Source organism: Eschrichtius robustus, chromosome 4 (assembly GCF_028021215.1).
Source record: "Eschrichtius robustus isolate mEscRob2 chromosome 4, mEscRob2.pri, whole genome shotgun sequence".
NCBI lineage: Eukaryota > Metazoa > Chordata > Mammalia > Artiodactyla > Eschrichtiidae > Eschrichtius > Eschrichtius robustus.
The window spans coordinates 44,607,086-44,619,828 of NC_090827.1; positions in this window are offsets into that span (position 1 = coordinate 44,607,086).

A 12,743-nucleotide genomic window follows, 5' to 3' on the forward strand; every position below is an offset into this window, starting at 1 on the left:
TGTAATAATCTCTCATAATCCTTTGTATTTCTGCAGTGTCAGTGGTTGCTTCTGCTTTTCCATTTCTAATTCTATTGATTTGATTCCTCCCCTTTTTTTCCTTGATGAGACTGGCTAATGGTTTATCAATTTTGTTTATCTTCTCAAAGAACCAGCTTTTAGTTTTATTGATCTTTGCTATAGTTTCCTTCCTTTCTTTTTCATTTATTTCTGATCTGATCTTTATGATTTCTTTCCTTCTGTTAACTTTGGGATTTTTTTTTCTTCTCCATTTTCTAATTGCTTTAGGTATAAGGTTAGGTTGTTTATTCGAGATGTTTCTTGTTTCTTGAGGTAGGATTGTATTGCTATAAACTTCCCTCTTAGAACTGATTTTGCTTCATCCCATAGGTTTTGGGTCGTCGTGTTTTCATTGTCATTTGTTTCTAGGTATTTTTTGATTTCCTCTTTGATTTCTTCAGTGATCTCTGGTTATTAAGTAATGTATTGTTTAGCTTCATTGTATTTGTATTTTTTACAGATTTTTTCCTGTAATTGATATCTAGTGTCATAGTGTTCTGGTTGGAAAAGATACTTGATAAGATTTCAATTTTCTTACATTTACCAAGGCTCGATTTGTGAACCAAGTTATGATCTATCCTGGAGAATGTTCCATGAACACTTGAGAAGAAAGTGTATTCTGTTGTTTTTGGATGGAATGTCCTATACATATCAATTAAAAGCATCTTGTTTAATGTATCATTTAAAGCTTGTGTTTCCTTACTTATTTTCATTTTGGATGAATTGTCCATTGGTGAAAGTGAGCTGTTAATGTACCCTACTATTATTGTGTTACTGTCGATTTCCCCTTTTACGCCTGTTAGCATTTGCCTTATGTATTGAGGTGCTCCTGTGTTGGGTGCATAAATATTTACAATTGTTATATCTTCTTCTTGGATTGATCCCTTGATCATTATGTTGTGTCCTTATTTGTCTCTTGTCATAGTCTTTATTTTAAAATCTATTTTGTCTGAGAATTGCTACTGCAGCTTTCTTTTGATTTCCATTTGCATGGTATATCTTTTTCCATCCCCTCACTTTCAGTCTGTATGTGTCCCTAGGTCTGAAGTGGGTCTCTTGTATACAGCATATATAGAGGTCTCGTTTATGTATCCATTCAGCCAGTCTATGTCCTTTGGTTGGAGCATTTACTCCATTTACATTTAAGGTAATTATCAATATGTATGTTCCTATTACCAGTTTCTTGATTGTTTTGTGTTTGTTATTATAGGTCTTTTCCTTCTCTTGTGTTTCCTGCCGAGAAAAGTTCCTTTAGCATTTGTTGTAAAGCTGGTTTGGTGGTGCTGATTTCTCTTAGCTTTTGCTTGTCTGTAAAAGTTTTAACTTCTCCATTGAATCTGAATGAGATATTTGCTGGGTAGAGTAGTCTTGGTTGTAGTTTTTCCCTTTCATCCCTTTCATTTAAAGTAAATATGTCCTGCCACTCCCTTCTGGCCTGCAGAGTTTCTGCTGAAAGAGCAGTTCTTAACCTTAAGTGGATTCCCTTGTATATTATTTGCCATTTTTCCCTTGTTGTTTTTAATATTTTTTCTTTGTATTTAATTTTTGATAGTTTGATTAATATGTGTCTTGGCATGTTTCTCCTTGGATTTATCCTGTATGGGACTCTCTGTTCTTTCTGGACTTGATTAACTATTTCCTTTCCCATATTAGGGAAGTTTTTAATTATAATCTCTTCAAATATTTTCTCAGTCCCTTTCTTTTTCTCTTTTTCTTCTTGGATCCCTATAATTCTAATGTTGGTGTGTTTAATGTTGTCCCAGAGGTCTCTGAGACTGTCCTCAGTTCTTTTCATTCTTTTTTCTTTATCCTGCTCTGCAGTAGTTATTTCCACTATTTTATCTTCCAGGTCACTTATCCGTTCTTCTGCCTCTGTTATTCTATTGATTCCTTCTAGAGAATTTAAAATTTCATTTATTGTGTTGTTCATCATTGTTTGTTTGCTTTTTAGTTTTTCTAGGTCCTTGTTAAACTTTTCTTGTATTTTCTCCATTCTATTTTCAAGATTATGGGTCATCTTTACTATCATTGCTCTGAATTCTTTTTCAGGTAGACTGCCTATTTCCTCTTCATTTGATTGGTCTGGTGGGTTTTTACCTTGCTCCTTCATCTGCTGTGTGTTTCTCTGTCTTCTCATTTTGCTTAACTTACTGTGTTTGGGGTCTCCTTTTCTCAGGCTGCAGGTTCGTAGTTTCTGTTGTTTTTGGTGTCTGCCCCCAGTGGCTAAGGTTGGTTCAGTGGGTTGTGTAGGCTTCCTGGTGGAGGGGATTAGTGCCTGTGTTCTCGAAGATGAGGCTGGATCTTGTATTTCTGGTGGGCAGGACTGCATCCGGTGGTGTGTTTTAGGGTGTCTGTGAGCTTATTATGATTTTAGGCTGCCTCTCTGCTAATGGGTGTGGTTGTGTTCTTGTCTTACTAGTTGTTTAGCATAGGGTGTCTAACACTGTAGCTTGCTGGTCGTTGAGTGGAGCTAGGTCTTAACGTTGAGATGGAGATCTCTTGGAGAGCTTTCGTCATTTGATATTACATGGAGCCGGGAGGTCTCTGGATGGACAAATGTCCTGAACTCGGCTCTCCCACCTCAAAGGCACAGGCATGATACCCAGCTGGAGCACCAAGACCCTGTCAGCCAAATGGAAAAAGAGAAAAAGGAAAAAAAATATATATATCATTGCTCCCAAAGTCCACCACCTCAATTTTGGGATAATTTATTGTCTATTCAGGTATTCCACAGATGCAGGGCACATCAGGTTGGTTGTGGAGATTTAATCCACTGCTCATGAGGCTGCTGGGAGAGATTTCCCTTTCTCTTCTTTCTTCACACAGCTCCTGGAATTCAGCTTTGGATTTGGCCCTGTCTCTGTGTGTAGGTCACTTGAGTGTGTCTGTTCTTCACGGAGACAGGCTGGGGTTAAAGGAGCAGCTGATTCAGGGGCTCTGACTCACTCAGGCTGGGGAGAGGGAGGGGTTTGGAATACAGGGTGAGACTGCAGTGGCAGAGGCCAGAGTGACATTACAACAGCCTGAAGTGTGCCGTGTGTTCTCCCAAGGAAGTTGTCCCTGCATCAAGGGACCCTGGCAGTGGCGGGCTGCATAGGCTCCCGGGAGGGGAGGTGTGGACAGTGACCTGTGCTTGCACACAGGCTTCTTGGTGGCTGCAGCAGAAGCCTTAGCGTTTCATGCCCATCTCTCTTGTCCATGCTGATAGCCGCGGTTTGCGTCTGTCTCTGGATCTAGTTTAGGTGGTGCTCTTAATCCCCTCTCCTCACGCACCCCAAAACAATGGTCTCTTGCCTCTGAGGCAGGTCCAGACTTTTTTCCAGACTCCCTCTAGCTATGGCTCACTAGCCCCCTTCAGGCTGTGTTCACGAAGCCAACCCCTGTCCTCTCCCTGGGATCTGACCTCCAAAGCCCGAGCCTCAGCTCCCAGCCCCCACCTGCCCTGGTGGGTGAGCAGACAAGCCTCTCAGGCTGGTAAGTGCTGGTTGGCACCAATCCTTTGTGTGGGAATCTCTCCACTTTGCCCTCTGCACCCCCATTGCTGCACTCTCCTCCATGGCTCTGAAGCTTCCTCCCTGCCCACCCCCCATCTTCACCAGTGAAGGGGCTTCCTAGTGTGTGGAAACTTTTCCTCCTTCATAGCTCCCTCCCAGTGGTGCAGGTCCCATCCCTATTCTTTTGTCTCCGTTTTTTCTTTATTATTTTGCCCTCCCCAGGGACGTGGGGGGTTTCTTGCCTATTGGGAAGTCTGAGGTCTTCTGCCAGCTTTCAGTAGGTGTTCTGTAGGAGTTGTTCCACATGTAGATGTATTTCTGGTGTATTTGTGGGGAGGAAGGCGATCTCCAATCTCACTCCTCTGCCATCCTGAAGCTCCTCCCCCCAGCACCATTTATTAAATTATCCACCCTTTCCGTATTTAGTAAGCCATCTTCATATGAGATTTCCATACTTATGTTTATTTCTAGGCCTCTCTAATCTATTCCATCTCTTTATATCTGGTAGGAAAAGTGACTCCTCCCTCCTCGTCCTTTCTTTTTCTTCAACGTTATCTCTGTTATTCTTGGGTCTTTGCTCTTTTATATGAATATTTTAATAACATTGTCCAATTCAATACAAATACGATCCAATACAAAAATGTCCATTGGCCTTTTGTTTGAATTGCACTGAGTTCATAGATGAATTCATAGAGAATTGATACTCAGCTCATTGAGTATCCCCCTCCACTGTATACTTTCATTTAATTAGGTCTTTTATTTCCCACAATAATGTTTTTAAAATTCCCCAAAATGTCTTCAAAATGTTGTAGATTTATTCTTAATACCTTATAGTCCTCATTGTTATTGTGAATGAGCTTTAAATCTATTACATATTCTAGTTGATAGTTGATGGCATATAAGGATGTTAATGATATTTGATTCTGATCTTGTATTCACAAACTTGCTGAATTCTCTATTAATTCTAAAAATTTACGTGTGGAATCCCTGTATAAGGAGTGGTATTTTCTGCAGATAAAGACTTTTTTGTCTCTTTCTTTCAAATGTGTACCTTATTTCTTTTTCCTGGTCTTACTGCATTATATACAACTACATGTACACTTTAAAATAGTAATATAAGAGATCTTTTTAAAATCACTCTTGACATTTATGGGAATGCTGATTCCAGAATCAACTCTTATAATGACTTTCAAAGGCTTAAGTCTCTGAGCAATATTGGATATTGTAGAATAGTCACTGAATTGTGGGCAAATGTGTTCTCATTCATAATAACATCGAGTATTTACCCTTCTGTTTGTCAAATTCCCCAGCTAACTAACAGCCAAAGTCCCAGGTGATCAGTAACCTCTGTCGATCCTTTTATGTGTTGGAGGGTGCTCAGCAGCCCTACTTAGTCCCTGACTTGAAGCACTTACCCTAATTATGGTTTTCATCTTACATAAAATCTTTTTAGCAGTTTTCTGCATGTCCATGTCTAGCAATGCCTGTTTCCTGGAGCAGCCCAGGAAGCCCAAACTTCAGCCATGGTCACTGCACTGAGTTTCTGTTCTATTCTTTTTCAGTATCTTAGGATATTTTTCTCTAGCATATACACCTAGAAATGGAATTAACCAGCTTATAGGATAAAACATGTTCAACTTTACTGTATATTGCCATGGAGATGATTATCCTGTTTTTGAACCTATATCATTTTTATTTTTACTTTGGCTTAAAACATTTTATCTCTTACTATTTGTTTGCAGTGGAGACTGAAGCAATATGCAAACTTTCAGAGCCATTTTGGGCAAAAATATTATTGGTTCTAATTTTTTATATAAGTTTTTGTATGTAAGAACAGGTGAGAATCAAGAAAATTATACTTATTTTGTGCCTGTAGAATACTCCCTAAATTGTCAATCTCCTGTGACTGTAAAACCCAACACAAGGCAAACCACTTGCCCAGTTCCCATATGGCTCATTTGCTGAACATGATCTGCACATCTTAAAGGATTTTTTAAATGGGGTCAGTAGAAGTTTATGATTTTTTAAAAACCAGACATTCTTAAGGAACTTCCAAGTGTGACGCAATATAGTGAAGGGGTTAAGAGAAGAGCTTCTAGTAACACCAGTGAGTTGGACTCCAGGCTCTTTCAATTACTCACTCTTTCAGTCATGGTTTCCTTACAGGTAAAAAAGGATCATATTAGTATCTACACCAAAGGGTTATTCAGAAGATTAAACAAAATATAGTACACATAAAACATTTAGCACAGTATTTGGCACATAATGAACACTCAATAAAGTTTAGTTATTATTTATTTAAGTTCACAAAGGTTAATACATTTCCCTTTTATATGACATGTAATCTGACAATAATCTGAAGTCTTTTATTTTCATGACTTTCAATTTGTCTATTTTATAAAATTAAGCACACGCTTTCAGTAATTTGCATGTAGTATAGGGATTTCCCAGAATTTTTAGATAAGAAATAGAAACTATACTTTTAAATAAATTAAATTAAAAAAATAAAACTTTATAAAATAATCAAAGACCACTAAGTTTTGTCTCATTGTCGACAACTACTGTAATATTCTAATAGGAAAATTACATCCATTGCATTAGCTGAAGAGAAAAATGAACGATGGGTTAGAAATGACAGAAAAAGAAATAAGGTAATTAAAAATAAAAAAAAAATTAAAATCCAAGTTTAAAGACCAAATAAAGATTCAGTTACTAACATTGTAAAGTTTTAACCTTCTGCTTCTTATACCAGCAAACTCTGCTCTGTGAAATAGCACTTAAAGCTGGTAAATTTATGGTTTAGCTTTATAAGTTAGTTTTATAAGTGAACATGCAATGTGAGAAACTACATCTAAATTGTTGTGTTATGGTGATAGACATCTGTTCATTTCAGGAATTGGCCTTTTTCCACCAGGTGTTTACCAATCACACGGTCCTACCTCTCAACACAATGTTGAACATGGGGCCAGAGAATCCATCCTCCTGAACATTGTGATTGCAAAATGATTTTAGTCAAATTTATCACTCATGTCCCTTATTGCTTCTGGATTCTGACTCTTGGAGATTTTTCCATTCTAGTTTATAAAAGTATACACTCAGGTTTTCCTCTAGTATTTACTTGTATTTATTTGTACGGCTTATCCTGGTGTGTAGTATGAAGAATAGATCAATCTAATCTTTTTTCCACGTGGCTCTCTAGTTATCCCAACCCCACTTCAAACTTCTTTTCTTCACTAATTTGATATGCTGCCTGTATCCTATGTTATATTTCCATATACTCAGTTCTTTGAATGTAATGTGTCATTTCTCTTTGAATGTTTTTAATATTTTTTCCATTTGTTTTACAGCAATTTTACTGCGATGTGCCTGATTATGGTTTTCTTTTTATTTATCATATTTGGGGTTTCTAGCACATTTTGAATTGTGATTTAATGTCAGTTTTGGGAGATTCTCAGCCACCATCTTTTTCAAATATTGCTTCTGACCTATTCTTTCCATTCTCCTTTTGGGATTTCAATTACACATATGTTAGACCTTTAAACCACATTCCATACATCTTTTATTCTCTTTTCAGTATTTCTCAAACATCCCTCTGTGTTTTAGTCTATATATTTTCTTTTGATTTATTTTCTAATTTACTCTCTTCATCTTTGTCTAATCTGATGTTAAACGTACTTATTGAGTTCTTTATTTCAATTATTGTATTTTTAACAACTTTATTGAGATATAGTTCATGTACTATACAGTTCACTTACTTAAAATGTCTAATTCAATGTTTTTTAGTATATTCACAAAGTTATATGACCATCACCATGATCAAATTTAGAACAATTTGGTGACTCCAAAAAGAAACCCCATACTCATTAGCAGTCACTCCCCATCTTCTCCCAACACTCCTACCCCTAGGTTCTGCTAATCTGCTTTCTGCCTCTATATATTTGCTTATTCTGGATATTAAACATAAACAGAATCATACAATGTGTTTTTTCGTGGCTGAATATTTTCACTTCCCATAACCCTTTCAAATTCATCTATGTTGTAGCATGTGTCCATATTTAGTTCCTTTTAATTGCTGAATAATATTCCACTGTGTGGATATACACTTGATTTATCTATTTATCAGTTAATTGACATTTGGGTTATTTCCACTTTTAGCTATTATGAATAAAGCTGCTATGAACATTCATGGGCAAGTTTTTGTATGAACATAACTTTTCATTTCTCTTGAGTATACACCTAGGAGTGAGATTGCTGGGTAATTATGGTAACTCTATGTATGTTTAAATTTTTGAGGAACTCCTGGACTGTTTTTCATAGAGACTGCCCCATTAGCAATATATGAGAATTCCAATTTCTCCACAACCTCACCAACTCTTGCTATTATCTGTATTTTTTATTATAGCCATCCTAGAGAGTGTGAAGTAGCAGTTGTATTTTATAGTTTAGAATTACCTTTTTCTTTTTTATACTTTAAAGATAGTTTTTTATAGTTTAGTTTATAGTTGTTATAGTTCAGTTTTCTCTTGAAGTTCTCCATATGGCATCTAATTTCTTGAAGAGTTATTTAAAGTCCATGTGGGATAATGCCAATATATGGATCTCCTGTATGTCTGTTTCTACTATAATTTTTTTCTTTTAGTTTTGATCATATATGCCTTTTCTTCAGTACATCTAACCATTTTTTATTCAATGTTGGATATTGTTATGAATAATCACAAAGATTCTGAATGATTTTATTCTCTATAGGGGACTAAATATTACTTTTGGCAAGCAGTTAGAGTACAGACAGATCACCATACACAAATATGTAATTGATTTTATTCAAAGTTTGGCTACAGATTTTGTGAGGGCTTGCCTTTTCTGATTTACCCCTACTCCTGGGACAGCTTTCTAGGAGTTCCAATTTATTCACTGATGTATTTATCAATGATCCCCTCCTCCTTGGTAGGCCTTTAACTCTAATATTTGTCCCCATAAAATTTCCAGTAGCTGCTTTAGCTTCTCAACCTTGCAGCTAACATTTTTCGCTCCATCTCAAAAGGGTTTGAGATACAGTCTATCAGGTATACCTCTCTGTGTTTCTGTTCTCTCCAGGCACATGGTTCCTCCAGTGTTCACTGGCTTGGTAGTTCTCTGATGCCTCTCACACACATATACAAAAACCTGTTTCTTTTTCTCCTTATTCTTCTTATCCTTATTCAGCTTTTTACTTATTCTCAGCAGGAGAATTGGTATACAACAATTCATCATTACAGGAAGGCTTTGCATGCACTTGGATTCATTTCTGGGTTTCCTATTTTATTCCATTAGTCTATCTAGTCATGCACCAATAACACTTTATTTTATTATAGAGAACTTTAAGATATATTTTTATATCTGGTAGGGTTAATGCACATACACATACACACACAAAAATACAGGCACACAGCTCATAATTTTTCAGTGTTTCCTAGTTATTCTGGCTTGTTTATTCTTCCAAATAAATTGTGTAATCAAGTTATTTAACTCCAGAAAAAAAGTGGTATATGTATTGGGATCAGGTTAAATTTATAAATTTACTTAGGAACAACTGACATCTTTTTAGCATTGAGTCTATTAAAAAACATCTATTTATGCCTCCTCTGTGTCTTTCAGGAGATGTTATAACTTCCCTCATATGAATGTTAGGTATTTTTTAATTAACGTTTTACTTAGATTTTTTTCTATTGTAAATGAAGTTTTCTCTTCCATTCATCCTCTAACTGGTTATTATTCATATATGTGAAGGGTATTGAGTTGATGTTTGTATATTAATGTTATATCTTGCAACTTTACTGAATTCTCTTGTTGTTTACAATAGTTTTCCATCAATTAATTTGATATTTCCAGAAATACATAACATAGTCTACAAGTAGAAATAGTCTTACCTTGTTCTTTCAAATTCTTTTTTCTAATTGCTTTCTTGTTTAATTCTGTGGACTAAGTTCTACAATATTAGATTTTGGTGGAGATAGTAGGCATACTGTCTTGTTCCTGGCTTTTGCAACAAAGGATCTAGAGTATCTCAGTATCTCTGGGGAAGATACTGGCTTTTGGATTAGATGTGATTTTATCATTTTAAGGAAGTATTCATAATATGTAAGTGTCCATTCATGACTACCAAGTGTTGTTCAGAATAGATGTTGTATTTTGTTAAGTGCCTTTTTGCCGTTTAAGAAAATGTTCATAATATTTTTTCTCCATAGTATATTAAAATGATGAATTATATTGATGGATTTCTTCATAATTAATCATCTCTGTACTTCTGAAATGTCTCCCATGTTATGGTGTAAATTTTTTCATGTACTGCTAATTCTTTTTTTTTTCTTAACATCTTTATTGGAGTATAATTGCTTTACAATGTTGTGTTAGTTTCTACTGTATAACAAAGTGAATCAGCTACATGTATACGTATATCTCCATATTCCCTCCCTCTTGAGTCTCCCTCCCACTCTCCCTATCCCACTGCTCTAGGTGGTCACAAAGCACCGAGCTGATCTCCCTGTGCTATGCGGCTGCTTCCCACTAGCTATCTATTTTACATTTGGTAGTGTATATATGTCAATGCCACTCTCTCACTTCTTCCCAGCTTACCCTTCCCCCTCCCTGTGTCCTCAAGTCCATTCTCTATGTCTGTGTCTTTATTCCTGTCCTGCCCCTATGTTCTTCAGAACCTTTTTTTTTTTAGATTCCATATATGTGTGTTAGCATACGGTATTTGTTCTCCTCTTTCTGACTTACTTCACTCTGTATGACAGACTCTAGGTCCATCCACCTCACTACAAATAACTCAATTTCATTGCTTTTTATGGCTGAGTAATATTCCATTGTATATATGTGCCACATCTTCTTTATCCATTCATGTGTTGATGGACACTTAGGTTGCGTCCATGTCCTGACTATTGTAGATAGTGTTGCAATGAACATTGTGGTACATGACTCTTTTTGAATTATGGTTTTCTCAGGGTATATGCCCAGTAGTGGGATTGCTGGGTCGTATGGTAGTTCTATTTTTATTTTTTTAAGTAACTGTTCTCCATAGTGGCTGTATCAATTTACATCCCACCAATAATGCAAGAGGGTTCCCTTTTCTTCACACCCTCTCTAGCATTTGTTGTTTGTAGACTTTTTGATGATGGCCATTTCATGTAATGTTAATTCTTTTTAATAATATTTTAATTAAGAATTGCATACCTATTTATAAGTGAAAATAGACTGTATTTTTCTGTTTTGTACATTATTTTTCAGGTTTTGATATTAATTCTATATTAAATCTATCATTTTCCTTACTTTTTCATGTTTTGGAATAGTTTAAATAGCATTTGGATGACCTAATCTTTATAGATTTTGTAAAATTTCACTATAGAAATATCTGTGGGGAAGATTCTTTACATCCTTATTTAATCTTTTAAATTCATTCTGTTTAAACTATGTTTACCTGGGTCAATTTTGGTAATTGTATTTTCCTAGAAAATTATTTCTTTTAGAGTTTCAAATGAATTTGTATAGAGTTTGCAGAAGAGTCTCCTTTGATTTAACTTCTTTCTTTTGACAGCTATTATTACTCCCTCTTTCTATCTCTTATTTTGTATATTATTTTCTAGTTTTATATGCTATTTTCTAGTTTTGTATTTTCTCATATTTAACTGATTTAATTTAGTTGACTTTTAAAGAACCAGATTTATTTATTCATAAGCTCCATGGGTATCTTTTTGTTTGTTTTATAGCTCAATAATGTCTGGTTTTACCTTTAATTTCTTCTACTTTCTAATTATAATACCTTTTACTCCCAATTAGGACCTATAAGGCAGTTGACAAGCATTCTATTTCCATGTACTCTTCCTTTCTTTCCCCATCTTTAAAGTTGTAATTTAAAAACATTGTCAGGGCATATATTAAGTATATATTCGATACTATACTACCACCTTTATATTCACTATCAGCTCTACATTTAAATATATTTAATATCTTTATGGTGAACCTTGCCCAGAATTCATTCCCTAGTTGATTCTTTAGAAATATTCCTTGAGGTCTTGTACATTCACAGCCTCATTGATGATATATGTATACTTAAAGGTAAGTTCAGCTAGATACAAACTTTTGGCTTACATTTTCTTTAAGTATCTTAAATATACTACCCCACAGTCTTCTGGCTTAAAATACTGTTGTTGAAAAGTAAGTCAATCTCTTCACCTTGTAAGTCACTTGGCTCTTTTATCTGGAAGCCCAAAGGATATATTCTTTCTCTTTAAACTCAATAGATTTAAAAAATCTATGTTAGTATTAACATGGGTTGATTTTTCCATGGTATACATTTTCAATATGTAAATTCAAATTTTGTTTTATGTCTGGAAAGTGTTATTAAATTATGTTTTTTCTGCTTTCTTTAGTTTTCTTCTTAAGGAATGAAATTTATACACACATTGAATCATTTTTTCCAGTCTGCTAAATCTATCATCTCTAATTCTTTTACTCATTTTAAAAAATTCTGTTTGAATTTTTCCATTTTTTTTCTGTTCATTCTTTTTCTCTTACTATCATTTCATTGGTATCTATTAACTTTTTGTTCCTTCTAATTTAGTCTTCTGATTTTTTTCTTTTATTTTTAATTATTCATTTAGCTCTTTCTTTTAATGTCTTTTAGCTAGTCTTTTCTGATTGATTATGCAAACTTTACAGTGTTTTAAAAAGTGTTTTCTTAATTTCTTTTAGCTAGTTTTGAAATATTAAGTCACAGTTTTCTTTGATCTTTTAGCCATAATTATTCTAGTGTGTCTTCACTGTCCATTGGTACATCATTCAGAGAATTAGTCTTTTTGCTTACAATATATTTTATACTGCAATTATTTTCTGTTGCTCATGTTTTATTGAGATGGATTTTCCTTATTTTAGAATATTACCGTATAAGGGTGATGACAGACCAGAATAGCTTTCCTAGATTCATGGTTCTAGGACCCCCTCTTCTTTTGTTTCTGCAAATTATTTATAAATAAGGGTTTTTTTGTACCTTCTAGTTTCTCTGGTCCCCTTTCCCCCTTTGTATCTAGGACTTCTTTCCCTTTACTAGTCATATGAATTTGAATTCTACTTTCAGGAGAGTTGGTGTGGGGTTCTGCTCTTTTAGAAGGCAATTTGGTTGTGTATTTCTGAAAGCTCTGAGAACTTGGACAC